Source organism: Apis cerana, linkage group LG11 (genome assembly GCF_029169275.1).
Source record: "Apis cerana isolate GH-2021 linkage group LG11, AcerK_1.0, whole genome shotgun sequence".
In the NCBI taxonomy this organism is placed as follows: domain Eukaryota; kingdom Metazoa; phylum Arthropoda; class Insecta; order Hymenoptera; family Apidae; genus Apis; species Apis cerana.
In genome coordinates, this window is record NC_083862.1 from 14,265,973 (window position 1) to 14,279,595 (window position 13,623).

The 13,623-nt window shown below is 35.5% G+C and overlaps 1 protein-coding gene and 1 long non-coding RNA gene across 4 annotated transcripts in view; both read right to left on the reverse strand.

The window, feature by feature from the left end:
* Window positions 1-13,623, reverse strand: part of LOC107995872 (fringe glycosyltransferase) — a 67,762-nt gene that overhangs the window by 43,355 nt on the left and 10,784 nt on the right. The window lies entirely within an intron of this gene.
* On the reverse strand, window positions 6,253-9,505 carry LOC107995878 (uncharacterized). Of its 3 annotated transcripts, none has more exons than XR_009832056.1 (4): window positions 9,227-9,505; window positions 8,114-8,322; window positions 7,397-7,617; window positions 6,253-6,391 (listed from the first exon to the last, which is right to left on the reverse strand). It is a non-coding gene; the product is annotated as an uncharacterized LOC107995878 (long non-coding RNA). The 3 variants fall into 3 exon arrangements; XR_009832055.1 differs by having other exon boundaries at window positions 6,255-6,391; window positions 7,393-7,617; XR_001765684.3 differs by lacking the exons at window positions 6,253-6,391; window positions 7,397-7,617 and adding an exon at window positions 7,720-7,811.

Consider the following 13,623-nt stretch of genomic DNA (forward strand, 5'->3'; position numbering starts at 1 on the left):
GCTATAAACGAGCAACGAGTAATCGAAATAATTTGATCGTTACGATACAATACAATACGATCGTTCATCCAAGGATTTTCTTTTAAGCACGATCAAGTATCTTCTATATTCTGTAAACTAACTTTTTTTCCCGATTAATGGAAATATTTGTTTCTATCTATTATCTTTCTCTTTGCAACTTCAATCACGATAATACAATTTTTTCGTACATATTTTCCATCTCTATCTATCGCCTTTGTGCAATTATGTTTCCAAGTTTGCACATATTTTCCAAAATAATTTTTCCATCTCCATTGTACAATATATTGCGTTTCTGAATTTCCAAGTTTATCGTCGCCGATATAATTTTCTTCCTCTGATTAAAATTAATTCAAATAATCATGCATATTTTTCAAAAACAATTTTTTCAATCGAGACAAACGTGTCGAAACGACCCTCGTGGAAAGCTTGATGAATTTCGAAAGAAAGCGAAAGAAAGAGAAGTTTTAAGGGCGTACACTCGTCCGCCTTTTTCTCGTCGAAGCGCAAATCGGTCAAACTTTCACGACATTTACGATCGCAATTAGTCGTGCACGAAACATCTCCACGAACGTTTAACGACACCGATTTAACGGGGACCGAGTTCTCGAGGCGCGAAGATAAACAGGACCGACACCTGCTTTCGTTTCTGCCAATTATCTCTCCGCCTCTCCATCTCTCCCGGTGATAAGAAACCTTCGCGTGGAAACTCGTCTCCGCTAAAAAGAATTTTTAAGAAATCTTTTTTCACTCCACTCTTCATTTTTCCGAATAGAACTCTTCCTCCTCTTTTAATTATTATTCGTATCTTTCGAGTAGATTTCTCTTGCAAAATAAATTTAACAATTCAAATTCGAAACGACTAAACTAATCATTTTTACACGGAATGTCAATTCGAAGAAAATAATCTTTAATCTTCGTACATTCAAAATTCAAATTTAAACGATTAAGCTAATTAATTTTACACAGAATGTTCATTTAAAAAAAAAATTAATAAAAAATTACCCCTGTTCAACTTTCATGCATTCACAAAAAATTATAAAATTCAAATAATTAAATTGATACTGATTTATTACATATCAATTGATACATCAAAAAATATACGTATAATTTCATTTGGAAAAAAAATTTAACCTTCATCTGCGTATAAAATAATTACAAAAATCAAGTTAAAATAACTAATCATTTATATATATATATATCTTTCGAGAGAATAATCCAATTGTTCCAAATTCTATCGCAACTTAACCTCAACTTTTCGTTGTTCTTCAATTCACTTCCTTCTGCTTCAAGTTCCGTCATCGTCGCGTGTCGGAAAAGTCGAGGGGGACTTCGTTCGATGGGAATCGACTCGAGAACAATTCCCAGAAAAATGGCAAAGGGTGGCCACCCCTATCCAACGTTAGCACGTGTCCCGTGCACGCGTCTCGCCCCTTCAAACGGCCGTTGACACGCGTCGTTAACGCGCAAACGCGTTCCCACGATACTCTGGATCCATGGCTTCTCGACAGCCACATATCGTGTCGTACATATCAAAAAGATACGCGTGCGTATGATGCAGAGAGAGAGAGAGAGAGAGAAGAGAGAGAGAGAGAGAGAGAGAGAAAATTGCTCGAAACGTTTCTCCATTTCGATTTTCTGATCGACGTTGAATCTCGATCTACGATGATGATCTTTTCGATCTTTTCTTCTCTCTCTAAGAAGAGGAATTTGTGATAAAAGATATTCTTAATTTTATAATATATGATCGAGTATAATCAACGAATATTTGAAGGAAAAATTTTAAGCTCTTGTAGAGCTTAAATATATAGGAGAAAAATTTTGAAGTATTTAAATCTAATGTGAATAATAGATAAATTAATTATTAATATTAATTTTTATTAGAAGCAAGATAAATAAGAATAATCTTATAGCTAAGACGATACTAATAAAATTGAGGCTTGGTTCGCGCAACAATGATCGGTTTTGAGAAATTACAGATGGTCGAACGAGATAGATCGGCCGGTTTAATTTACTCGAGTATGCATTCGTAACGGCGGATAGCTTTTACGCGCGGAGGTGGCGACCTCGCCACGGATCACGATTTAATCCGCGCGAGTCGTGATCGCCACGCCCGTCTCGATCGCGCGGCACACGTCAGCCATGACCTTTTCGATACCTGGCAGGAATTGACCGATAACTAGTGTTCGTTCATTCTATTTCGCCTCTTTCGAATAATTTGTTTTCAAGTTTAAGGTTTTGAAAGATTTCGTGTAAAGAGTCTCGAGGAATCGTCGAACAGGAAAGATTAATGAAAAATGATGAATTTTATTCTTAAACGCTAAAAAAGTGAATGTCAAAATTATATTTGAAAAATCGTGAATTTTATTCAATTGCGTGTTGTCATTTTTCGTTACTTGGAAGAATAGTACATTTTGCTGAAAAATTGAAAGATTTAAATTCGAAGAATTTTGCCATTTGTCAAGAAATTATCGAAATTTTCATTACTCCGAAGTACCGTGAATTCTATTGAAATTTTACGAATGCGAAGAAATTATCAAAATTTTTATTACTTCGTATAATCGTTTTTTAAAATTATATTGAAATTAGAATCAAAAAATTGTCAAAGTTCTCATTGTTTCAAAGAATCGTGAATTTTTTCTTAAAAAAAAAAATTTTCAAAATTCTCATTCCGAGCGATCGAAAATTGGTTGCATTGCAGTGAACGACCGCGATTGGATCGTCGCAAAATGTTGCGCTCTCCGACTCTTCTCTCTGAGAACACGTAAGCAAGGATGAAAAGAAATAAAGAAATAAAAAAAAAGAAGAAGAAACGAAGAGAGGCGGAGGATCGGCAATTTTCTCTACGTGTAATTTCACCTGTTGCGCGCATCCGGCGAATCCGATCGTTCGCCTCGATTCGTAAAGGTAAACCAACCGTCTCGAATAATCTCGTTCCATTATCGCCAGCTACCGATTCGATGCTCGATTCGTACTATTCCCACTAAGTACTACTTTGTCATCCTTCCACTATCGAACAACATTTCGAACGAATATACAAATGTATATTTTGAGGTTAGATTAGATTCACACCAATTTTTTGCGACCGAATAAACGAATAAATAAAATTCATTCGTGTTACGATTAACGAGAAAAAAGATGTTATGATATTTCATAAAATTATTTCGAACGTGATTGCTTTGAGATTTGTGAAAAGGTGGAGGGTAATAAATTATGGACAGGAGGAAAGAGGAAGAGGGAAGGCGTAACATCTTGCAGACGGGCCAGTGGTCGATTAGTCACTCGATACAAGTGCGGCCAGTTCAGAGCGGAAGCATCGCTTTATCGACGAAGTTGTAACGAACCTGATCTCGCTTATCGTCGATTTCCTCTCTCCTTCTTCCTTCCTTTCCTTAAATACATCCTTCGAAATTATTACAATTTCAAATATTCAATTTTAACAAGAAATTTTGAGCAAAATTAAATGGTATATCTCTCTCGCTTCAATACACATGAATATTTATTTTTTAAATAATTCGTTCAGGAAGTTTGGAAGAATCGTTTACTAAATGGTATATTCGATTGAATTTACAAAACGAAAGATTACATCTTTCTTTAACCTAACCTAATTTAATCTAATCTAATCGTGAATTTTTTTCCTTTCACATCTAAAAATTGCATACTTTCGATATTAAAAATAATCGCATTGTGACAAAATTATAAAAAGTTTCAAAGATTTGATACTTATCTTTCAATTAAATGACAAGTCAAAACTTAACCTAATCTCGTTTTCAAACTTATCTAATCTAACGAAACTGATAGACATAACCTAATCGTAAAATTTCATTCCTTTTACGACACCAAAATAAATGGATATAAAACAGAATGATAATGTAGTGAAATTCCGAAAATCAAGCGAGTCTACCGAGAGGAAGTGTGCACACCTCGAGCGTTGTTTATCGAATAAAACGAGCACGAGATGAAGACCGGCCCAGAGCTTTCGAAAGGGAGTGACTCGATCGACCTGTCGTCGTCCAAACTATTGTCCAACGTCTCGATTAACCGAGCACGTAACCGATGGACATAACCAAGTCGTTGCACGAGCGGCACGATCACGGCACGGTCCGTACACGTGCAGCCCCGGGGCCTCACCAGGGCTAAATTATTGATTATTAAATTGGGGCCCAACGCGGCAACTATGTATTTCGATGTTGGTGCTCTTCTCAAGGATCGATTTTAAATCTCGACCGGTTGAAACTTTTTTTAGAGAGGGAGGGAGGGAGGGAGGGAGGGAGGGAGAGAGAGAGAGAGAGAGAGAGAGAGAGAATGGATTGATTGCTCGAGGATCAAGGAAGGGATGGAAATTTTGATCGATGCTTCGCATCGAACGATAATTTGTGGATGTGGTTTAAATTCGAATTTAAGAATATTTTAAAAAGGAAATGATACAATTACGATAAATAAAGTAAAAGCAGTATCGAAATTATCGAGAAGAGATAATGCCCCAGGTTGAAATTTTGAACGATACGAATAATTTGTGAATTAAATTCGAATTTAAGAATATCTTCGTCTCAGAATAAAATAAAAATGTTAATCGATTCCATCTAAAGTATAATATTATCCAACTAAAGTGTAATATTCGAAGACCGATTGATTCTCTACGATTTAAAATTAAAAATTTAAAAAAATTTGGAAAGAAAAACAACAAATTTTAGATTTATATTTACCTGAGGAAGAAGTTTTTGACATGCAATGCTATGAATATCGACGTTCGTTCTTTAATATGAAAGCGATAAAGATTCGATTCTTTCAAGTTCCAATAACCCGATAAATTTATATTCGTTCTCTCTTAACTTTATCTATCTACCATTTCAATTTTATTATGTTAAAATTCGGTCGAATCATAAATTAAGATGCGCAGAATCGGAATAATATGCTATATATACGATTCCTCGATACGTCGTATATTTTGGCCAACTGCCAACCACTATAACGAAACCTTGCAAGGAAGTGTGCTTAAAGGATGTAAACATGCAAAACATCTAAACTTTGGAGAGAAGCCACAAAACTTCCATGTCTACCTTTCCTCCATTCGAGATGTCTGCTCCAAACAGCGTTCGATCTTCGAATTCCTATACAGAGATACAGATTCAATGTAGAGAAGGAGCGATATATATATATATATATACGATTTCTTTTCGAGGAAAAGGGAGCAGGAAAGCAGTGTTGTCGTCGAACTTGCGGACACTCGATACACAGAATAAGGTCAGACTTATAAGCCAGCCACCGCAAGAGATTTTCTTTCTCCTCGACCTCGGGGATATTTTGTTACGTGGATACGATTGCCTCTCGATCGAAACACGATTTTATATTCCCCTCCTCTTCGTTCAAACGAAATCAGTCACACCTTTCTTTTTCCTTCTTTGAAGAAAAGTGTTTCGTTTGTTTCTTTCTTTTCTTCGTATATCGTCCCCTCGAAAAATTTGAGGTTAACACACATACTATCCATTTTGTATCTCGATGTCAGAGTTGCGATAATCGATATTAATAACATCGATAATATTGGTACATTATCGATTTTGATATATTATTGCATCCCGATGTGACAATCGATATTCTTAGTATAAATATCGATAATATAATATAATATAAATGGATTTTGGTATATCGACGAATAAATTTTTGCAAAATTATCACAAAATTATCGTTAGTGATTACCTGTGAATTAATGGTATCTCATTAAATATTCAATATTAATTACAATTAACTGCAAGAAATTTTATAAATAATATTTTTACCTCAATAATAAGAAAATTCCAGATAATTATCGATAATCGATAATTAATCTATAAACCATTTATAATCATTTTGATACACAGGATCTCACAATTGGTAACAGAAAATAATTCCACGTACAAAATAAAATTTGTCCGTTGGAAAATTACTCCAAATCGGATATTTTGATTAATCAATTCTCTCCTGATGAGAAAGAAAATAAATATTTTTCATCTACAAATTGCTTTTTTTCTATCCTATATTATCGACCCAATCCAACGACGACGAAGGATCCGCCGAACAGAACAGAAGCGAGCAATCATGTGCATGCACACACGTGCATGCCCAGACGAAACATCCCAACTGCAACTCTTTTGTTCCACTTTCGAGTGTATCAAGTTATATTGTGTACCGGCAACCATCCTACCGGATGTAGCAATGAACGACGCGGCGAGAGTCAACGAGCCATTTCCGGGGCCTCTCGCTGCGGAATATTACATTGATAACAGAAATTGCCTTCCAAGTGAACAGGCCAAGACGTCCTCCTCGGGAGGAAGACGTCTGTACGTGAGCCGCTACGTGCCTTCGTATCTCTCGCTCCACTGTTTTACGACTATTCCTGAAAATGAAAAGTGTCTCGATCATCCTTTCGAAGTTTCTTCAAAATTGGACCTCTTTTTTCGAAAAATTGGTGTAAAAAAAATTGTGGAAAAATTATAATAATGAGATCGATCTTTTTTTTTTTTTTTTGCAAAGTTTTTCATCTATGAGGGAAATAGGTTATGAGTGATAGCTGTATATAGTGAACACTTCAACTTAGCACATTTATAGAATAAATAAACAGATCGAATTTTCGAATTTTTTTCTTTCGATATTACGATTAACGATATATTATAAGAACATTCGAGAAGAGTCTTGGAAGATGTTGGAGTTGAGATAAGAGAAAATCTTTGATGTAAACGGTTTCCAAGAAATGAAATCTGCCGATCGAATCATACGAATTCATCGACCACCGCGTCGTCTGGCGCTGAATGGAATCATTCATGCGAGGACATATATATATATATATATATATATATGTATATACAGTTGTAGACTATCTGGAAGAGATAGGTCGAGTAGGATCGGATTCAGCCACTCCAACTTATCGAGGATTCGAGGAACTTTTTATCATTGGCTCATAGCCAGGATCCTGTTCTCTATTTTGAACGTGTATCGTGATCTTGTTTTGATCTCGAACAACGAACATGTTCGACGAAGAAATGAAATTCTATTCTTTTTTTTTAGAATTAGAATTATTAGAAAATATTTATAACTATTGGTATATTATTTACAGATTCGAAAGGATTCGAATCTATACATAAAGTTTCTTTTTCTTTTTTAAGTTAAATTAGGTTAGGTTAGAATTATTAGAGAATATTTGTAACTATTAGTATATATTATTTATAGATTCAAAAAGATTCGAATCTATACGTAAAATTTCTTTCTCTTTTTTAAGTTAAATTAGGTTAGGTTAGAATCTTCCAATTATTAAGTAGATTATTTGTAGATTCAAAATTTTTTTTTTTAATTTAAACTAGGTTAGAATTCTATTTTCTTTGAAGTTAGAATTATACTTACTTACAGATTCAGAAAGATTTTCCACGTAGAATTTCTTTTCCTTTTTTTTGATTAGATTAGGTTATTTAGGTTAATCTAATCCTTTAGAAAAATATATTTTTTGATTTTTAAACACGTTTTTGCAAGAAAGATTGCTACTATCGTACATTTGCATTTCTGTGTGTGATTATCACTTATCAATTGTTTATATAAACACATCACTTCGTAGGTGGCAACAAAAATATGCTATGGGTGAGGTAATATCACATTCAACATCCATTCACAGTTTTGACCATTTCAAAGGAGAAATATTTTTTCTAAAAATTTTATCAAGTTTTTTCGACGTTGAATTTTTCTCACGTTGATAATTTTCGAATTTTTTAAAAAACTGCTATTTCTAATGTTCGAATTATGTCATCTTTGAAATATTCATACGTGAGCTATGTACATGTAAAAAAAATTGCAACTTATATAAGTATATCGCTTTTCAAAAATCTTTTTAATGTTCAGTTTCTGTATTAATTTAATTGAAAATTTAAACAATAAAGAGATCCTTGAACAAGTTAAATCATTTTCAGAAAATGTGACTTTTTGAGTCTTTTATATAAAAGATTTTTTCGAGATTCAAAATATGAATACCAAAACCACAAAGATTAAATATCCAAAATAACTCAAAAATCCAAAAGCTACATCTTTAAACTATTCTCGATGATAATAATTTGAATAAAATTAAAATACTCACGTTCCTGGATAAATAAAAATATTCATTTAATTCGATTTTACGATTGGAATCTCTCAAAAGTATAGAAAAGATCTGATCTAACAACGATTGACTCATTTATATTCGAACGAATACTCTGACTTCTCCATCCTCTCTCTTCGAAGTAGAATTTCGTGAATATATCCAAAACAACATTCCAGAAGCAGTAAACTCCGTTCGACGATAATAATCTAAATAACAATTGAACACACAAGATTTCTGGTTAAACAAGAATATCCATGTTTAACAATTTCACGGTTGGAATCTTTGAATACTACGGTATATGGAAAAGATCATTTCGATCTGGTCTATCAATCGCGAACTATTCGATATATTTCGATGTGGAGCTGCGCAATTTGTTTATAAAGCGGAAAAAGCATCAATGTAGGGAAGGAACGCGATTTACGATGGCTGTACACGTTTAAAGAAGGCTGAAAAGAGTTTTAAAGGGTAAAGTTGCAGGAAACATAAATTTCACGTTTCAAGAAGATCGTTTTGAGTTTCTTCACGGATCTTGGATACCTGACAATGACAAGATGAAGGATATAAATATAAAATATAAAAATTAAAGTGCAAAAATGGTTATTTATCGTATACAAGAAGGAAAAGAATTTCGTTTAATTGAATAGGTATTATTGAGAAACATAGAAACGTAGAAAAGAATTTTTACGTTTGGTTAATCTTTTCGATTATATTTGATAATGGATCAATTTTTGTATATTTGCTCAGTCACTCACAAAATACTTGGTATTTTATCTTTATAAATTAAAAATTTATACGTACATAGAAAGCAATTTCTTTGAAATCGAATCTCAAATTTATATCATTTTTTACGATTTCTTCCTAAAATTCCTTACCGTTATATCCAAATTAACAAAATAATATCGAAACTTCGAGGATTGATTTCATCTTTTGAACCGAACTATTAAAAAGCATATACATAACCTATTATAGTCTACATATTTTTGTATAAAAATATTTTGTATCGTTTTTTTGTAATATGAAAGTATAAAGATTTTTATTATTGACATACGTAGTTCAAACTCTTAATTTATTGGATTTATTGTTGAAAAAATAATAAATTCAAACGCTAACCTTTATCCTCTTTCACAAATTTTATTTTATTCTTCATATATGGCGCTTAATATCTTCAAGCTAATCTATTTTTAAATCCTAGCCCATTATTTTCCATTATTTCCTTAATTTTCGTGAAACTCTTTCATATTAAACGATTAAACAATTGCACTTGTCATACTTTTGCTCTTTCTCTTTCCGTTTTTTTTTCTTTTATTTCAATCGAACTATCATGGCGGAAATAATCGAGACAACTATCGAAAGCTCGATAGATCGTTGCACCGGCAACGTTGTAAGTAGCGCCACACATCGATCAAACTATCGTCCATTCTTTCACAGTCTTTCGAATCACGCGTACAGACACGTTCGGCAGAAAATAAATGAAGGAAGGAAGGAAGGAGAGAGGAAACTCGCGTGATCTTGAAAAAGCAGGGCAAATCGAGAAAGAGACGAGTAAACGAGAGAAAGGAGGGTTAAGAGAGGGGCGCGTTGAAACGCGTCATTCGATCGGGAAGCCGGTATCAGGTGCAAACCAGTTTCGGTGCATACGGGAGAGAAGTGCGCCGGATTTGCAAATGGCGACACGCAACATTTCTGAACAAGTGCGAAGCTTAACCAAGAAATCATTTTCGTATCGAGTCTCGTACACAAGAAAATAAGGAGACGCGTTCAAGTTGGAACAGAACGAAATTTACAGAAGGAGGTAGCTCTTAAAATGTATATATATATTTTTTTAATCAACGTTGTTTCATTTCTCTCGCGATATTACGGATGAAACTCGATAAATTGAATTTAAAGTGTAAATATTTTATAATGTTGTTGTATAAAAGAAATGATTTCGCTATAAATACGAAATAAAATTATCTTAAAATTATCTTAAAATCTTAAATTATAGATTTAATAAAATTAATGAAAATAAAATGTATAATAATTTATGCGAAATAAAAATATGATATTTAGTAAATTAATTCTTTATTTAATATCGAAAATTACTACTTTTATTATGCATTATTCTTCTATCAATCAAATATCTTTCTATTTCTTTTGTAATATTTTTTACTTTTGTTTTTTTTCTTAAATTTCTATGTTATCATTTTTACATTGTATAGAATTCTATTGTATTTCTTTATTATTCTGTGTAATCTTGCTTGGAAGTTTGATTTTAATTTCTATACTTTTCTTTGTATAATTATAATTAAAAAATTACGAAACGATCGTATTCGAGATAATATGTCGTCAAGGACGTTAGACTGGACAACTTTTTCTTCTTCTGTTATTGGTCGGTTATATATATAGGGCGCATACGATGTGCGCAGCGATACTGCGTATCGACATTAATTTTGACACGGTTATGCAACGATCGATTCGACCGAGCGCGAGGCTGATCGTTCAAACCGAGCAGCGTCATCCGAATCAATTGGCCACGATCATGTCGGGTCAAATCGATTAAATAATCGATCATCGTGCTGCCGTCATGAAACAATGCCACTTCGATGTAACTTGCACATCGACATCGACGAAACGAATCGAAAAATTTTTCTATTTAATCTCCTGATAAAAGTTACCAACTGCTAAAATTGTTTCCATGAATGATTCTTAATTCTTTTTCTCAAAAATATCGAAAATTAAATTCTAGGCTGATCGTATGAGCTTTGAGAATGGAAAAGAGGGGCAGAAGGGGACGCGATGTTTCTCTCCTTCTCCCTCTCCTTATCGTCGAAACGTCGTGTACGAACACCAGAGGCGCATTCCTATCGGATATTAGCATTTCTGCGACGCGTATCGAGTCGAGAGGCTGGTCGCGTGCAACCGGGAACAAAAGGCGACACTGGCGAATGGCCAGCGTGATTCTACGTGAACAATTTCCTACGAGACCCCTCCTCTCGAATTTTATTCCTCCTCGAGTCGAGAAATAATATTCTCCTCGGGAACGGATTCCGGGAACGTCGGTGGGGATCACCGAATTCGTATCACGTAGACGACGAAGGAGGAACAGGCGTCGTGCACCGATACACCTGCCACCCGGGAACACGTATGCGCTCCAAGCGCGGAGTTATGTCGAACGTTTCATGTTTTCCGGCCCATTATGCGCCTCAAAGTTGGAGAAAACTTGAAAACTATTAGATCGAGCCACGAGTTTATTCTTCGAACAGTTCTTGACATAAAAGAGGAAATGCTTTTTACTTTGCTTCGAATAAAATCTTGCAACGATGATCTGTATTTAATAACAAGACGATCGTTAGTTAGTACAGCGAATGAATTATCATGGAGAAAACGCGAAGAAACGATGACCTCGACGCGAGAAAGAAAGAGAGAAGTTCGGTCCCTAAACGCTTATTATGCGGTATTACCGGCAGCCCCCTGACTATATGTATATAATACTAAGTCACGCGAGCGTTCACCATTCCGAGGAACCTCGTGTCCAGGAGCGGAGCAAGTTTTTTGCGAGTTCCGCCCGTAATTGCGACCACGCAGGATATCCCCAAGTTCTCTTCCTCCCAACGAACCCTCGACTACGTTCCATATCAGTTATCAAATTATTCTACGAGACTTGTATGCGATGTTGTATGAGATGTTTTCCATCTTATTATTTTTATTAACTGTTTCTTCTACGCTATATACGAATCTATATACGAATTTATCGTGTCGGTAGGCGTGTCATAGATACGAAAAGTGCCGAAAGTGACCGATGAATCGACGATCATGGACGATCGATGCCGAAATTTAACGAAGTCGAGTCCCGCGTTTGACGAAGATAAACTACACTCGATAAAATTACGACGCGAAATTTTCTGTTCCGTATCTTCCGAAATCTTAAAAAGCGGCAAAGTGTTTTCTCGCCTTTCCTAGATATTTAGGATAAATATTGAAACAGCGATACCGAAAACATTCCTTGTCGAGAGATTTCTTTTCCAGAGAAATATCGCGTGTGCACACGCGATCGCGAAGATTTTCAAAGAACGGTCGCGTTATTTGAACGAAGCGATACGAGGTATCGGTGTATGTACACGGTTAACCCTGGTTGAAACGCGATAAGACAACCTGAAATGCCGCACGCTCCTCGTCAACCGGCTCGCTGATCCTTTCACCGGCCACGAGCGGAATACCGAGATACGCTTCCACCTATAAATCATCGGTATCGTCGTTACCAATCTAAAATTCTATGGAGAACGAGCAACAATGGAAGAACGGCAGCCGGACCCAACCCATTCGCGATACCTTTCGCGCGAGCACTTGCTCGAAATTTGTCTGATCGAAAAGAACTTTTAAGGCTTGTTCGCATGAGGCTAAAATACTCTAAATATTTACGATAATGTTTACTTATGTAAAACTCCATAAAAATCGTTTCAAAAATTTTAATCGATGCGAATCGAATTTATAAAAAAAAGAATTTCTTCAATTTCGAAGAATTTTAGAGGAAATCGGGAAAACGAGCAAATTTGAGTCGGTGAAATTCTCGAATTTTAGAAGTTAACCCATCCCCACGCAGCGAGGCAATTGTGATTCGTAGTACGACGCGTGGTACGGTTCTTGTGAAGTTTGTCCGCGGTTGGGCATGCGCATTAAGGCTTTTTTACGCGTGGCGGTCGCGGCCGCGTGATCGGAATTCGAGGAGGCTGCGCGCGACCAACGTATACGCGACCAGAAACGAAATCGACTCGGTCGCGTCCGTGTCCCAAATCGATTTATCCCCTCGTATCGATCCGCCCCGGGACATCGTACTTCGACCTCGTTTTATCGGCCACTTTCATCGCGTATCGCATCGGTTTTGCGTCCACGAGGGGCTCCTGCTTCGAAATCGTTTGACTCTCGATTGATCACTGACGCCGTATGAACTTCCTTATAGATACTTGCAATTTGTCACGTATCCGATACACACGAGAACGTCTCGTGCGAAACTTTGAGCAAGAAGTTTCGGATCGAATTATCTTTCCCCTTCGATTCTTTTTTCGCGTGTATCTTTTTTTGCGTGAAATCGTGTTCACCTGATAGATACAAGTATTTTTGAAGCGTGAAGTATTTTTTTTTAGATAAAATTTTGTTTGTTTTAAAATTAATTTAATCGAAATAATCGTAAACTATGACGATTATCGATAACAACGGATAATCACTTGTACACAATTCAAGAATTCGAGCATACTCGAGATATTTCAAAAATTCTCTGGAAACTAAAACAAACTCGAGTTACTTGGAAATCTCACTCGAACCACTTGTAAATCTCTCTTAAAACACTTGAGAATCTCCCCATGTTCTTTGGAAAACGGAAGCGATGTCGAATAATACCGGCTGTTTTAAAATTCGTTTTTTAACGTTGCTAGAAGGAAACGGCTTCGTTAACGTATTCGTTTCGTCGAGGTCGAACGAGATCGATCCGTTCCGCGGCGTAAATCGCAAGAAATATCGACAATCGCGGTGCT